Here is a 16,980-nt window from a genome sequence, read left to right as displayed (position 1 = left end):
CCTAGCCAACCCAGTTTAGTTTTTGGTTTTGTTGTCTTTGGCCGTGGAAATAAAATGGAGACCGAGTCTGGGGGCATGTTGGATATCCATGGCCTGAATCACTCTACTTTGTTGGATTTTGTGCATTTTTTATGGCTATGCTAGAGAAGGTGGAAATTGTTGAGGGAAGGGAATTCCTGGAGACTTCTTGGTCTTGGAACAGTGGAGAATTTCATGAGAAGCAAAGCGGTGGTTTTTAACTTTGTACTATGTTTTCTTGAAGAAGTGGGGTGTTTTGTTGTGAAGTATCAGCTTTGGACATGATGAACAAAAGCTTGCATTCATCTTGTGGCTGTGGGAGTCATTCTTGCACTTTTGCTTGGCATACTGATTTCCCATGGACCGGAAGGAAATTCTAGTTGGACTCTAAGGACAACCAATAAGAAGTTGATACTGTTTTCTTCAAGTATGAACTGCCCGACTTCTCGTGCTTTAGCCCGATTTCTTGTGCTTTATGTTTGTGAACTGTTGCAGTTATTTTTGTACAATCTAGGTGTCCTGGAAATAACATCTTGCCTGTGCTTTTGTAGTTGTTGAACACTTCTTTAGAGGGACGTCATGAAATTTGTTTTATGAGCTTGATAAGCATGGATACTTAAAGGTTGAGTGTTGAGACAATAATTTGTACGAAGTTCTTTGGGATTTCCTTGAGGATTTTTAAGGACACGCTGTTCAATTTCACTTGTTGCATTTAAATCTATATATTGGCTTTTAACGATACCCCATTAGGGGTTGAGACCTTTACCTTGAGAGTATGATCTTCAGAGTTTTATTGGGGGTTTGGCTCTTCTTGTGAATATATCTTAGGCTGTCTTAGGAACAAGAGCTTTATACTAATGGCACAGACAGTTATCTCTGGGTTTTATTGTGTGATGCTGGACATTGTCAACTTCACAGGTGCGTCTTCAGAACTCTAAAGTTAAACCCTAGATGCCAACATTATCTTGGGTACTTGCTCTGTCTATGCAATCTCTAGGCCATCATTGCCAAGGATTGGCTGAGGTTGATCTTGATTTAGCTACAAAGGAGACGGTGAAAGTAAAGCAGATGGAACATTTTTCACCCTACACCCTTTCATGTATCTTTACAATTATCAGGGTTGCAGGAATGCAGGATTCATTCACTGTGCAGATTTATGATAGCTGCAGTTTTTAGCTTCATCTGTGTCTTGTGGATTGGCAAGGCTTTATGTCTTAATATAGAAATTCTTATGATCTGTGAACATGCTGTTGTATTCTTTTTATAAACATGACTCAGGTTTTTCTGTGCTCAGATTAATTTTGGTCTTTTGGATTTAGTGTCAACCCAATGGCAACTATTCTGTTAAAAGTTGCAAGAACTTATTTTATGATCGTAAAAATACTAGCATTTAATATTGTATTGTGATGACATTGTTATGATGGGAGCTTCAGTATTTATAATCTCTGTACAATGTGAGATTTATGTTGCAAATGGGTGCAAGTTTTCAAATAAACCTGAATCATGTTACTAATGTTGAATAGGAATATTTGTATCATATTGTACAGCATCCGGATGCTGAGTATTATGTGGATCTGCCTTGGCAGTTTATTTGTAACAGTTACAATTATAAGACAATAAGTGTAAAGGTTCATGGCATAATCTGTTATGGTAATTATGATCTTGTCAATCTCTGGGAGGTGCATAGAGTTGCATGGTCACTGTCTATTTGAAACAATACCCAGTCTTGGATAGAAGTACACAACTTTAGCTTTTCTAGTTTTGAAGATGTGATAGACGATCATTTCAAACACTATTGACATCTAACATGGTATTATGTTGTAATACTGTTGTAAAGTTGTCCATCTTGGAATTAAACAGTACTATATGTGCTTGTGTCATGTAGAAAAGTAAGTATACCATATGTACCACTTGAGCAAGCAGTAATTTAATGGCTATGGTTGGATATAATTTGGTATAGAAACTCTTCTTTCATATGGATTTTATTTATTTAACTAGGTTGATGACTGTCCAGGATCTTTGTCTTTACAGGTGGAGTTTTTTATGCTGCCCTAGAGTAAGGCTGTCAAGAGTATTTTTGATAACCTCTTTACCATTGAGCAACTAGAGAGGATTTTTGAGTTGAGTAAAGGACTCATCTTCCTCTTTCACCAGTTCTAAATCACTATGTACTTGTCTTATTATTTTTTATATTAATATAGGAAGTGTATGCACCCTAAAATGGTCATCTAGACTTTGGGCCCCATTTATTGAATTATCAAATCTTGAATCAATATTTTTAAAAATTAATATTTTCAAGATTATCAATTTTTTGATCAAGTCCTAATTCAATCACTTATTTGATTTTATTCTATGGGCTAACCATCTATCCTAAGTCTTTATTTTTTTGAAAGGAATATTTCCTCCCCTTTTATTAAATAAAAAAGCCCTCACTTTTCTTCTTATCATAAGTAGCACAAATAAAGTATTATTCTTATTTTACAAATAAAGGGAAAAAATACTTTTTGTCTTATATGGACATAAAGTCAACTCTTATTTTCTCATTGGAGGATATTTGTGCACAAGGATCAAGCTTCTATATTTCTCCATCGTTGATTAAGTCATTTTGCCTTTTAATCTCGATCGTCCATTGATTATCATTTTCTACAAAAGAAGAGCTTTCTTCTTCATCTAGTACTCTTGGATTTTATGCTAATGTTATGCTGCAGGTTTTCTAGGTCAATTCGAAGCTCTAAAGACATTCTTGCATTCAAGCTTTGAAGACTTCATTGTTGCATTTCATTTAGCTATCTTTCTTGCATTATAGTTGCATAATCATGGCATTCTTAGTTTAGATTTCTTTTATGCAATAGAATAATCTCACATAGTTTAATTAGGAAGGGTTGTAATACTTCGTACTTTCCTTTCATAGCTTAATTGCATCTTCATTTTCATAGCTTAACTTGCATTATTATATAGTTTGCATTGCATTGCATTCATAGTGATATTATTGGAGATATTGGTATTGTTGCCTTTGTCTTCAAATTTGGAATCTCTCATTGTGTGGTTGACTGGCAAGGTCATATGCTTCATAGCTCTAGCTGAGAGAAAATTTATAATCTTGCAAATCCATGCATAGACAGCTATGGATCGATTTTTGATGCCTCATTATTGAGTGTTCTTGAATGTAAGGATCCATAGAAGTGTGACAACATTTGTGCACACATTTCTGGCGCCCATTGTGGGGCAAAGTAGATTAACTTTGTCCTTTCATTTTTGCATTTTCGTCAATTTTTTGGAATATTTTTGGCTTAATTTTCAGTCTCTATTTTGCTATCTCAATCTATCATACGATACTTTCTAGGAGTATCATGCGATAGTTCTCTATATACTCGTGCGATACTTCACCTATTGGAAGTATCACCTGATTGTTGCAAGAACTGTCTAGTCTCAGACAAAGTGTCGTATGGCATAAGGTGGAATATCGCTCAGACTAATATTATCGCCCTGGTATAGTGAAAAGTATTGCGCGATAATTCTGGTGTCTACAACCTATCACCTATACCTAGCAGTGAGCTTTATTTTGAGATTAGTTAGCTGAATTTAGAATTAGTTAGTTTGTTTTTCTTATTTACTGCATTTAGACAGAATTAACTTGCATATTTTACTTAGATCTTGCATTATTTCATTTGGTTTTTGGATTTCCTAACCCTCATTGGTCTAACAAGTTGTGTTGTAGGTGCATTTGCTTGAGGAGTTTTCTATATTGCATGCCAAAAGGGCTACCCAAAAGCATAAAAATAAAAAAAATCAAGTTCTTGTGTTTATTTCATTTCAAATGCGACATTTACTAGTTGTTCATTTTCATAGGAACCTATTGGTGTAAATAAGTATTTACTTATTACACTTAATTTTTACTTAGGTTAATGCATTATTTAATTATTTTGCATTATTTTATTATTATTTTAGGGGAGACACTTAGGAGTTTGTGAACTCTCATTGAGTTACACAACTCTAATTAGGCACATGGTGTCTACAACACAGGAGTATGCATCATTCACTGAGTTTTCATGATGACAACGCAGTTTTTCGCACTCCTCATTTAGCACATGTTGTCTACTCCACTGATTTGTGTGCTACACCATTGTAGTCTTATCCTCACATCATCGCACTTAATCACGTGCTTAATGGAGGATAATCCATATCTGGTGGACATGTGTCTGGTTGTATGACATGTCATGGTGCTAACTTCTAGGCATTCTAGAAGCTCTCTTGAGGCCTTCATAATCAGGCACTCCTAGTGTACTCTTGCATCCATTATTGAATGAATATCATCATTTTGATCATACTCTACCTATTTTGGTCTACTGTGTGCTTGTGTTGAGTTCTTTTGTTCTTGGGTGAATTCTGGCCCAAGCCAAATTCTTACAGAACCTAATACCTTATTGTAGGAATTTTGAGGTAGTAGGAGATTATGCTCTTCACCCTTGGGGTGAATCAGAAATCCGGACCCATCTTGGGATTTTGAAAGAAAGGGAGTAATTGAATCCCTTTGTTTGGTGTGTTTGGAAGAAGTTTTTGAGATAAGAGAGTGTGATCTTCACCCTCGAGGTGAATCAAAAACCTTGAACCTCAAAAATTATCTGCTCTTTGTTTAGTTGATAAGATCTTTTAGTGGGCCCACTCTTGAGCAATCAAGAGAAATGACCCAAGTGGGGACAAGCCTTTTGCTGGCTCTTCCAACCCACTATAAACTCAAGGCTATCAAGGACACAAGACCTTGGTAGACGCAACACTTGGCTTCACTTGATGTGAGTAGCTCATGGGATTGTGACCATGGGGAAAGCATTGAGAAAGAATGCTTAAGGTACTCTTGAGGTCATGAGGTCCTAGTCCTTTATGAGGAGGAAGAGGGGTGTAATGAATGGAAGCCCTTATTAAGAACCTTAGGTTAGAAGCCACCTTATTTTAGCCACTTAGTTTCTTGGTGCAAGGATTGATCCAAGTGGACTAACCTGGATCACCCCAAGACACTCACCATATGTGTTCCTTTGGTTGTGTTGTTTGACACTTCCACGACAAAGCCAACATCTATTGTGGGTAACCACTTTGTGTGAGCCGAGGGGACATCAAGTTGTGGTCCAAGTTGATAAGTAATGAACTGTGACTTTCTAGGATAGATATTGCTTGAATTCTCTTTGATTGTGTGATACCAGTGTTAACGTTCTCAACATTCAAACAATTGTTAGCATTCATAGGGTGTTTTTCAATTTTTTTAATCACAAGTGTTTTTCTTGGCAAGGTTGTTTTTGCCCTTGTTTCAAGTGTTTTAAGACATGTTTGATCCCTTACTATTTGCAAACATGTTGAATTTCTGCTAAATTTGTGATTGAGATCGAAAATATTCACCCTTAGACCAAAATTTTGATAAAACAGACTCAAAAACACAAAATTTTCACAATTTTGGTCAAGTGTCACATAAAATAGCAATAGTATCACTTGCAGTGAGAAGAAATATCACGTGATAGTTCGCCCCTGTGGGTCTATTTTCTAGCCTGCCTGGAGTCTATCGCCTAGCTATTTTCAGTTCTATCACCTGGCGAAGGGCGAAATATCGCCCAAGTATAGAAGTATCACTCATTTAGCCTAGAAAGTGTTGCCTGAGAGTTTTTATGTTGTATCTTGGTTTCAGTCAGTTTTCAGTTGCTTTTAGTGGGATAGGTCTTTGAGTAGGTTGTTTACCCTGTCATTAGAGACTTTTCTTTTCTCTAAATTTTTGGTTTTTACCCTCTAGGGTTAGCATCATTTGATTTATAAAGTCACCTTGGAAAAAATTGTCAAGTTAGAAGATTATTCTTGTTGAGAAAGTTTATCTCTAGAATTGTTAGCTACATTCTTGGAGAATTTTAGTGCTCTTATTGTCCAAACCGTTTCCATTCAAATTTTAGTTTTGATTATATAATTTGGCCAAGTCCAACATCCAGGTTCAAAAGTGCAAGGATATTCATCATTTGATTTAAGCACCTCTTTAACAATGTTGGTAAAGCCTTTTGCAATTTCTATCTTACCATCTCTCTTTGGACATTAGAGAACTTCAATTATCCTGGTTTGGTGTTGACACTTTGTGAGGTCACCCTATCTTCAAGAACCTTTTTCTTTCATGTCAGTAACCACAAGGTACCAAGTGAATCAAGGGAAGCGACCCCCTGTTGTCTTTAACCAGTTACCCTTAGTTAAGACTTGTCAACAGCGAAAGGGAAAAGAGCCCCTTTTCGATCAGTCACCTAAGAGTCAATCTAAGGTTGAGTTTAATCCTAGTGAAGTGGGCACATCTCCAGCACCCTTTTCATCAGGTGCAAACATGAGTTTTTCCATCATTAATAATCAAAAGGAAGTTATGAACCAAACTCTTGAAGATATGTTTCAAAGATTCAAGAATGATGCATTGCTCGATGGCTTCCATTATGCTAATAGTCCACCTGGGTCACCCCCCATCAATTCAAGATACCTAGACGCTCATCAATGAGCGAAAAGGCATTATAGATAGACTCACTCAGAATTAGGGTCACAACACTAGGACCAAAACTACGAGTCTAGTGACAATCACATCAATGTAGCCAACTTGTTTAGGCACTCAAGGCCATCATCTTCATTAAAGGACACCTCTAGATATGCAAGTGCAAGGTTGAAAAGCATTGAGAGGGAAAAGCAAGCCTATCTAGATGAGCAAGTTGCCAAAAAGGAAAAGTTCAAACAATTACAGGAAGAAGAACGTGCCTTATTGGAAATTAGGAAAAGAGCCGCCCAAGAAGAATAAGATAGCCTCTTGGCACAACAACTCCACTATAAATACAATGAGGGGTACCAATAGTGGGACCAACTCACCCCTATCTACCCCCTCACAAAGTCCAAAAACTAGAAGAAGGTCAAGGATGCCATCAAGGTCACCTAGTCCCAGAGGGAGAAGGACTTCTAGATATGATCATCATAGGAGGCAATCACCTCCTAGACTTTCAAGACAACCCTCCAATGAGTACATCATAGCTCTCAACATGGAGGAAGTTATGCCAACTTTGATACTATTGACTTTATGACAATGCAACAAGAGCCATCCTTTCAACAGTATGTAGAAAAGTATGTGGAACAAAATAAGGATTAGTTCTTGGAGAGTCTAACCAAAAAAGGTGCTAAAGTCCCATATAATTTTGATGTGGACCAAAAAATCAAGAAACAAAGTCCTTTAATTGATGAGGTGATCATGCAAATGCAAAAGACTATAGAAAAAATGATGGCTCCTAAGAATACATTCAACTTGGACTCCATATGTCCCAATCCTATAGATAAGAGTGTGGTGATGGTTGAGTTCCCTAAAAAGGTTTAAATCCCCACTTATGACAAATATGATGGCATTGGTGACCTCCATGACCATGTAAGACAATTCTACATAATGAGCTTTGCATTTCATCATGAAGACTCCTACTTAATGAGATTATTTCCAAGGACTCTTAAAGGTCAAGCTATGGGGTGGTTCACTAACCTTACTCCCCCAATGAAAACATTCAAAGAGCTTGTTCATAGGTTTGTACAACACTTTGCTTACAATCTATCAAGGTCAGTCACTATGCTTGATTTGTGCAAGCTAAAACAAAATCAAGGGGAACCCTTTCTAACCTTTTTGCAAAGGTGGAGACAGTTGTGTTGAAAGTATTCTAGGAAAATTCCTAAGGAAGAGAGAATTGATATAATTGTGAGCAACTTAGTGTCAGAGTTAAGGTATGAAGTAAGAAAAATGGTCTTTAGTTCTTTTGATACTATGGTAGAGATGACATGTCACATAGAGGATGTTCTAAAAGAACAAGGCATTTTGGCCAAACCAAATAATAACAACAATGGCCAAAACAACAACAACAATAATAAGGACAAAAAGAACTCTTATTGGAAAAAGAATAAGCAAGTGGTCAATGACGGAGTTGTTGACTCTCCACAACCTAAAGAACACGGATTTCTAAATCTATCTAATGTAGTTCAAGCTATGAAGTTGCAAACATCCCCAGAGCAACAAGATCATAAACCCAAGTATCAAGAGAAGCCTAAGTTAGGAAAGAGACAATTTGCCAAACTTGGGGACTCTTATGCAGACATCTTTAAGACCTTGATTCCTCATAATTTGGCACAACCTCAGGATCCTACAAAATGTCGCATATCAGATCCTAAACCTCATTGGTGGAATGAAAAGGCTTATTGTGTCTACCACATGGAATGGGACATGACATAAAGAATTGTTTTAAGCTTAAGCACCTTGTTCAAGATCTCATTGAAAGTGGAAGGTTACAAGTTGATGGATTAACCACTAATGCGGATCATAAGGCTTTTAAGGAACCCTTGCCTAAGTATGAGAAAGGAGAAAATTCTAAGAGTAAGAATGGCAAGGCCACGATCAACTACACCTACACAGCTGTAGAGAATGTGATTAATATGCTTGAGGTTGTTGATGATAGTGTCAACATGATGAGGGAGAAGGATTCCTATGGACATGATGGGAACTCAACTCCAATATCTAATGAAGGACCCATTTTTGTGCTGAGAGGTCCTCACTCACGAAGGGTATCTCAACACCTTAATGCTGTCACTAGGAGTCAATCCCAAGCTCCCATTATCATTAGAGGTCCTAAATCTAGTAATTCTAAGAAGCCAGTGTCAAAAAGTTTTCCTCCTAAGTCTGCAGTTGGCTCTGATTTGAATTACAACCTTGTTGACCAATTACAATGCACACCAGCGCAGATCTCTATTTTTGAGCTTTTGGCATTATCCCCTAGGCACAAGCGCGTCCTTGAGGATGCATTGTAAGCGGCTAATGTCCCTAATGATATAGATGTCAATCAATTCCAAAATATGGTCAATCACCTTGCTAGACCTCCTTACGTCATATTTTCTAAAGAGGACGATAAATCATTAAGCCACCCGCACAATTTGGCCCTCCATATCAAGATCACGATCCACAAAACTCGTGTGAGGCGTGTGTTGATAGATGGAGGTGTTGGGCTTAATATTTTCTCTTTGAGTTTATTGAAAGCTTTGGGTTATTCAGAGCAAATAATTGATACAAGGAAGAAGATCGCCATTAAAGCCTATGATGAAACAGAGCATAGCTCAAAAGGATTGGCTGTTCTTCTTGTTCGGATCGGCCCCTTGGAGAAGGACAAATTGTTGATGCCAAACCTTTGGCATACAATATTTTGTTGGGTAGACCATGGATATGTGACATGTAAGCAGTTCCATCTACCTATCACCAATGCGTCAAATTCCCTTACAATGGAGTAGAAATTTGCATACCAAGGGATAGCACCTTATCAGTTAATATAATTTCAACAGGGTCTCATGTTCCTTTGAATAGGGAGGTTGATAATTTTGATGTTGCTCTCGAGCAATGTAAGAGAAAATTCAAGTCCATAGACCTTGGCATGGGGGACTACCAAATGGATTCATTCACAAAGTTTCCAATTTCACCTAGGTCTTATGGAAAACTTTCACAAGAGAGGAAGCCCTCGTCTTCAGCTATGACATTGTTTGGTAAGTTTGTTGAATCCTCAATACTGATTCATGAGGAAAAAGAATTGCCATTAGAGAATGGATCTATCGAGAAGTACAAACACAATGAGAATTTTGCACCTTCTCCTAGAGCTTATGGGAGAGGATATACATTGGTCAAAAATATGGGCTATCCAGGACATGGTCCTCTCAATCACAAGTTGGATGCCAAGGTTGAACCTCTTAACCATGCCCTTTTTGGATGTGGACTAAGTCAACAGTTGGCTTAGGCTTTGAAAATGGAAAATAAAAAAGTGTCTCTATCGCAGTTGCGACGGATAGTGACGATGACTCAAATTATACACCTAATCTTCAAAATCAACAAGACATGACTGATGATTGGGTGCCTCCTAGAAATCTCCTTTGGGGAGATTCAAATGATTTGACAATTGAAAGTGTTCCTATCCCAACTGCAGCAGATAGTAACAATGCAAGTGTTAGAGAAGGGGAAACCCTTCCCAATCTTGAGGCTTCTACATCAGGAGACCCAAATAATGATTCAGAGGTAGATTCACATGAGTTTGAATGGGACTCACTTTCAGATGAAACAATTGATTTGGACATGGATGTTGTCCAAGCTTATAGTACTCAACCCAACGTAGCCAACGAGCCTAGTGTAGGACTAGAGGATTGGACTCCTTGAATTGCCTTAGTGGATGATGCTTCATTTGGTAGGACAAATCCTGATTCAGGTATCTTAGAGGGAGACTTGATGAATCCCAATTGTATGGTCGCCAGAGATAACACTTTTCACATCAACAATGTTGAACCAGTCATTGACTTACCTCTTGTAAACTGCCATTTGATTGATTGGTCATCAATTTCTCAATAGCCTTAGATCCTCACATTTCACAACAACTATGAAATAGCCTGTTATCTAAATGCTCTTGAACCCATAGTCTCTTCCACTAGTGAGCTGACAATGAGTACGATAGAGCCATATCTTAAGTACCTCAATCTAAAAATAAAAGAAATAGAAAAATAAAAAAGGAGAAATGGTTCTAATGGCAAAAACCACTTTGTGGCAGTGTCAGAACCCAAAATAATAAAAATAAATGACATATCCAAGGGTGAAAACCTCTTTAAGGTGCCTAAGGATGGGGTACTTAATAACTAGGTGAGTTATTTCTAAGACAGGTCATCAGTTCTCATTGAGCCTACACAACTAGTGAATTTGAATATAGAAGAGCCTCCATAAATAATACACCTAGCTTAGTCTCTATCAGTGCAAGAAAAAGAGGCATATGCAAAGTTTTTGCAAAGAAAGAAAATCAATTTTGCTTGGACATATTCAAAGATGCTAGGGCTTGACACTAATCTTATTATGCATCATCTATCTATAGCTCTAGGAATTGAACCAGTGAAACAGAGGTCGAGGAAAATGTATCCTCACATAGCTCTCCTTGTTAAGGTTGAATTAGAGAAGCTCTTAGGGGTTGGATTTATTAGAGCTATTGACTATGCTGAGTGGATCTCAATTATTGTTCCATTTTCAAAGCATGATGGGTCCATTCGCATATGTACAGATTTCAGAGACCTCAATAAAGCATGCCTAAATGATGACTTTCCACTCCCTAATATAGACATGATAGTGGATATGATGGTGGGTTATCAGACATATTCTTTAATGGATGGTTTTCCTAGATACAATCAAATAAAAATAGCTCCCGAAGATCAAGAGAAAAAAACTTTCACATGTGCATGGGGAACCTATTGTTGGAACATCATGCCATTTGGACTAAAGAATGCAGGAGCTACATACCAACAAGCTATGACCATAAATTTTCATGATATGATGCATAAAAACATGGAAGATTATGTGGATGACACCTTGGCTAAGTCTAGGAAAAGGGATACACACCTTGAAGATTTGAAGTGATTCTAGATCGAATGGAACAATTTCAGCTAAGATTGAATCCAAAAAAGTGTGCATTTGGGGTTACCTCAGGTAAACATCTAGGATTCATAATTTCAGCAAAAAGAATAGAGGTGGATCCTGAAAATGTCCAAGCTATATTAGATATGCCACCTCCCAAGAACATTAGTCAGATGAGAAGTCTCTAGGGATGACTCCAATCCATACGGAGGTTCATTTCACAGCTTTCTGATAGAGCACAACCATTCAATAAAACATTACATAAGGGAGCCACATGTGTATGGAATGAGGATTGCCAAAAGAGCCTAGATTAGATAAAACAATATTTGGCTAAACCTCCAATTCTAATTCCTCCTATCCTAGGAAAACCATTAATTTTGTACATCTCAGTGACAAAATCTTCCTTGGAGGCATTGTTGGCTCAACAAGATGACATTGGGAAAGAAAGGGCCATATACTACATTAGTTGCAATCTAGTATCTTATGAGATCTATTACAATAGTATTGAAAAGTCTTGCCTTGCAGTGGTGTTTGCTTGCCAAAAGTTGCGACACTATATGCTTGCTCATGCTGTACATTTGGTTGCAAAAATTGATCCTCTTAAGTACTTGCTTGGTAAGGCTACTCTTGCGGGTAGACTTCCTAAGTGGATGGTGATTCTATCATAATTTGATATAGAGTAAATTGAGCGAAAAGCCATAAAAGGGCAAGCTTTTGTAGACCAATTAGCTGATTTTCCAGTTAAGGATAGTATGTCTATTCAGCTGGAGTCCTCGATGAGCACATTATGTATATGATCTCTCATACTTGGAAGATGTTCTTTTATGGTTCCAACATGCAAAATGAATCAAGAGCTAGAGTATTGTTTGTTTCTCCCCATGGGTACAACATACCAAAGTCTTAGAAACTTCTATTCCCATGTACAAATAATATTGCAAAGTATGAAACTTTAACCAATGGATTGAAAATGGCTATAGAATGGAATATAATAGAGTTACATGTCTTTGGGGATTCACAATTAATTATCAACCAAGTTAATGAAGAGTATCAAACTAAGGATAACAAATTGGTACCTTACAAAAAGACGGTTGACTCATTGAGATGTTACTTCACATTTGTGACATTTCAACAGATCCCTAGAGCAGAAAACAAAGATGCAGATTCTATGGCCACATTAACTTCACTCCTTCAATTAGAACAACACAAATCTAGATTTGAATTCCTGGTGGAAGAGCTACACCATCCCATCTTTGACTCATTTGAAAGCCACGTCATTTGTACCCTAGCCACTCATGAGTCTTCCCGATATGGTGCTATTTACTCATACCTTCATGATGGCATCATCCCTGAATCTTTCAACTGCTCTGAACATAGAAATCTCATCCGCAATGCCTCTCGCCACACCCTTATCTTTGGTGATTTGTATAGGAGGGGTTTAGATGGGACACTTCTTAGGTGCTTGGAAAAGGAGGAATCTAACCAAGTGTTAGTGGACATCCATGAGGGCATTTGTGGTGGACATTCCAATGGTCTTTCCATGGCCCAAAGTTTGCTTAGGGTAGGGTATTATTGGTCCACAATGCAAATAGATGCAGTATCTTTTTCTAAGTCTTGTGAAAAGTGTTAGAAGCAAGGTGATGAGAGCCATTTATAATCTATTTAATGCCATATTTTAATCAATTTCATGCACTTCCATACTCACTTTCTTATTCCATTAGCATCCCATTTACCATTTTTATGTTGCATATGGTTTAATATAAATAAGTAGTATTTAATATTGTTTTGGGAGTAAAATATGGAAAATTCATTATTGGTTGCTTTTTACTAATCTTTATTTTCACTGTGTGCTTTTGTGTGGAACAAATCCTCCCATCGCTTCCTTGATGGGAACATCTTGTCACATTTTCAACAAGAATTGATGAGAAAACCCACAAGCCTTAGCTTGTAATAAAAGACACACATGTTAGATGGAGAAGAATATCCACCATTCTTATTTCCATTTCCACTCAAACTAATTTTTAATAGGTGGATCCTCCCCATAGTCAAGCTGGCATTACAAATAATAAATATATATTACAACCATGTTATTTGGGAGCCTACGGTGAAGAAAAATGACAAGAATGACCAGCAAATAGAAAAGTCTCAACTAATAGAAACTTGTGTTGCTGCTATGAGTGGTTCCAAATAATCCTGTGGCTCAACTTCTCCCCATATTTGTATTTTGTTATTCCATTCCAAAAACGTGGCTGAACAAATATGGCTGAAGATAATATTGTTGTTGCAAACAATAGAACATTACCTATTCTTGGCATGAGATTGATTTTTGTTATATTGTTACAAAGCAGCTATTATTTGTATGGTTTATATCATTGAAATAGTTGTATACTTGTTATAGTTGCGTGTATATAAGTAGCCCAATGCAAATTGAAATGTATTGTTCTCCCTTTGTAAAATCTAGGAATGAAATAAAAATTCTGTTGATTAATCCAACATAGCAGGAAACAATTTTATCACTCACCTTGCAGACCAAAGAAAGGGCCCGCTCTTGGAATGTTTGGTGAGGTTATTAGTATTGTGAATTATTGTAGATTGTGTGTTAATAATTGTTGTGGCTTAAGTTTGGTTTATTTGATTGTTAATAGAATAAGGTTTCTCTCCAATTCAATAGTTAGTCTATATAAATAATTCCGCAATTAGATTAATATCATAGCTGGGGAAGACAAATTATCACGTTCTCATTATTATATAGATTATTAATAATTATCAATATATTCTGAATTTTCTATCATATTAAGAGATAAATCAATATAGCACTATCATATTTATATTAGTAAAATATTATATTAGGTTAGTTATATGCCTAGTGTTGGTATTGTTTCCTCTAGATTAGTTGAATTTGTGATTTGTTACATTTGTTATCCTCATAGTTGTTAATTTTTATTTCTGTTTCTAATGTTCTTGTCGCTAGGAAGTGACAATTCCTATCGCTAGGATTTCTTTAGTTTTTCATAGATTCAATTTTGTGTGTTGTAGCTACATTCATAATCCCTCATCTCACAATTATCATCCCTTGATGGCATATTACTCGGACACCTTTCGCAAGCTTATGCTCTCGAATTGACATGTATAGACCAGCCGAACTTCATCATAAAATTGTTAATTCTTTTGTTATTATTTTCCCCAGTGTTTGCCTATCACATGGTAACCTAATTCATGCTCCAGGTAGGGAGCTAATTCCTTCTATTTCTCATTGGCCATTTCAGCACTAGGCCTTTGATTTTGTGGGGCAAATTCACCCCAACTCATCAGGTGGACATAAATTTATTATCACAGCTACTAATTATTTCACAAAGTGGGTAGAGGTCATCCCTCTTTCTGTTGCCTTAGGAAAAATAGTTTCATTATTTATCTTGAATCATATTATTTGTCGATTTGGAGTGTCTTCTAAGATTATTACTGAAAATGGAGGGCAATTCAAGAACAAGGACCTAAAGCACTTATGCAAGAAGTTTAAAATCAAACAACATTGGTCCTCCAACTATTTTCCACAGGGAAATGGACAATTAGAAGTCTCTAATAAAACCATTCTTAAGATCCTTCATAGAATAGTATACAATAATGGTAGAGATTGGCACTTGCAAATCAATTCGGCACTATGGGCCTACAGATCAAGCATTCACACACCTATAGGAGCTACTCCTTTTTCCTAACCTATGGCGCTGAAGCAATATTACCTTTAGAAGTAGAGATCCCTTTTCTTAGAGTCTCTCTCAAAGGTTTCACCACAGATGAAGATTGTCGCTCCATGAGGTTATAGGAATTAGAATTTCTGGATGAGAAGTGTAAGGCTTCCTTTGATCATATGAGAGTATATCAAAAATGTATGTCCAAGGCATTCAATAAAAAGGTTCAACCTAGAGAGTTTTAGAGAGGAGATCTTGTTTCGAGAGAAAATCCTAAGAACCAACAAAATAGAGAACAAAAGGGAAAATTCAAACCTAATTGGCTTAGACCATATGTTGTTATAGCTACTTTTGGTACAAGTGCATATTTATTGTCAGATCCAGATGGGGAATAACTCCCTAAACCTATCAACATTTTGCACTTAAAGAAGTTCTATCCTTGATGCTCATTCTATTTAGGGGAATCCTTTGTACATATTTTATGATCCTAAAAAAAATACCAAAAAGATTCATATATGATGCTAAAAAATCCTAAAAAGCATAAAAAGTCCTGAAAAAAAAATCAAAAAATAGAAAAAATAGAAAAAGTGCCTTGGTGAAAACTTGGAAATAGGCGCTACTTGAGGCCTTTGCACTCCTATTTATTAGCATGCATCCTCGACATTGAACCTTTCTCCATCATACCTTGACCTTATTTGATTTGGTCTGGAATTGGTCATTATCTTTGTCTAGGGGGCATAACTGTTAGTACAGGCCCTTTAGGTGTGTTTGTCTCTTGGGGCATTTCACAACAAGTGTTTTTCAACACCACCCCAAATAGTGTTTCTCAACACTACCCTTGTGTAGAGTGTTTCTCAATTTTATCATATAATTTTTGTGCTTCTATTTTATCATATTTGGAGATATCAAACCTTTAATTATATAATATTATAGCTTATTATCATTTATTTATTTTAATATTTAAATTTTACTATCATACACTTTTTTATATTCCTATTTTATTAATTAGAATAATTATCATAATGTATATCTGTTTATTTATTTTCATTGAATCCAGTTTCAAAATGGAGACATGATAGTTCTCTTTTCCCAAAATTGCTTGCCCTCAAGCAGTGATTGAATAACTGTGGAGATCCATTTGTAATTCACCACCTGCTGCACCACTTCGATATTATCTCAACTTGCAAATTTGAAATCCAATAGCACAAATTTATAACTTACAAGGTTTGTAATTTTAAACTGAATTGACCAATGTTTACACAATAGCTTGTTCTCAGTTATAAATTCACATTTTTTGATTTAGCCTAAGTTTTTATTCTGAATTGCTAAGAATATGGAGCCAAACATGAAGCATATAGAATGAAAACACAAAGCATGCACTTGGATGCATGAAGAAATGAATCATACACATAGTATGCACATGAATGCACAAAGACATAGAGCACACACGAAGTATATACCCAATGCTTGTCTTGCTTCCTTATCTATGCCCCATCGCAAATAGTTGACTAGCTCATCATTGTAGCAAGGGTAGGGAGATTATAATGGTGCTCTAAACTTTTCCAATCTAAGCCCAAGAGCGAGACATTGATCCTCTTGGCTTTAGTGGCAGGACTACCAAGGCAACCTACTTTGATGGCAGTCTTAACCCCCTTTCCTACATCTCTCAGGGTAAGACGGCTATGGAGATTTTAGTAGTGTCCTAAGTTTGTCCAACCTAAGCTCAAGAGCAAAAATTTGTCCTCTTGGCTTTGATGGCGAAACTTTGACATCCATCAACGTGGTCTACTTAGATGACAACCTTAAACCTTTACCTACATCTCTTATGGTAAGAAT

Source organism: Cupressus sempervirens, chromosome 7 (assembly GCF_028749045.1).
Source record: "Cupressus sempervirens isolate cs-2001-9-10 chromosome 7, ASM2874904v1, whole genome shotgun sequence".
Classification (NCBI taxonomy): domain Eukaryota; kingdom Viridiplantae; phylum Streptophyta; class Pinopsida; order Cupressales; family Cupressaceae; genus Cupressus; species Cupressus sempervirens.
The sequence above is the reverse complement of the archived record's forward strand: the minus strand, read 5'-3'. Positions refer to the sequence as shown.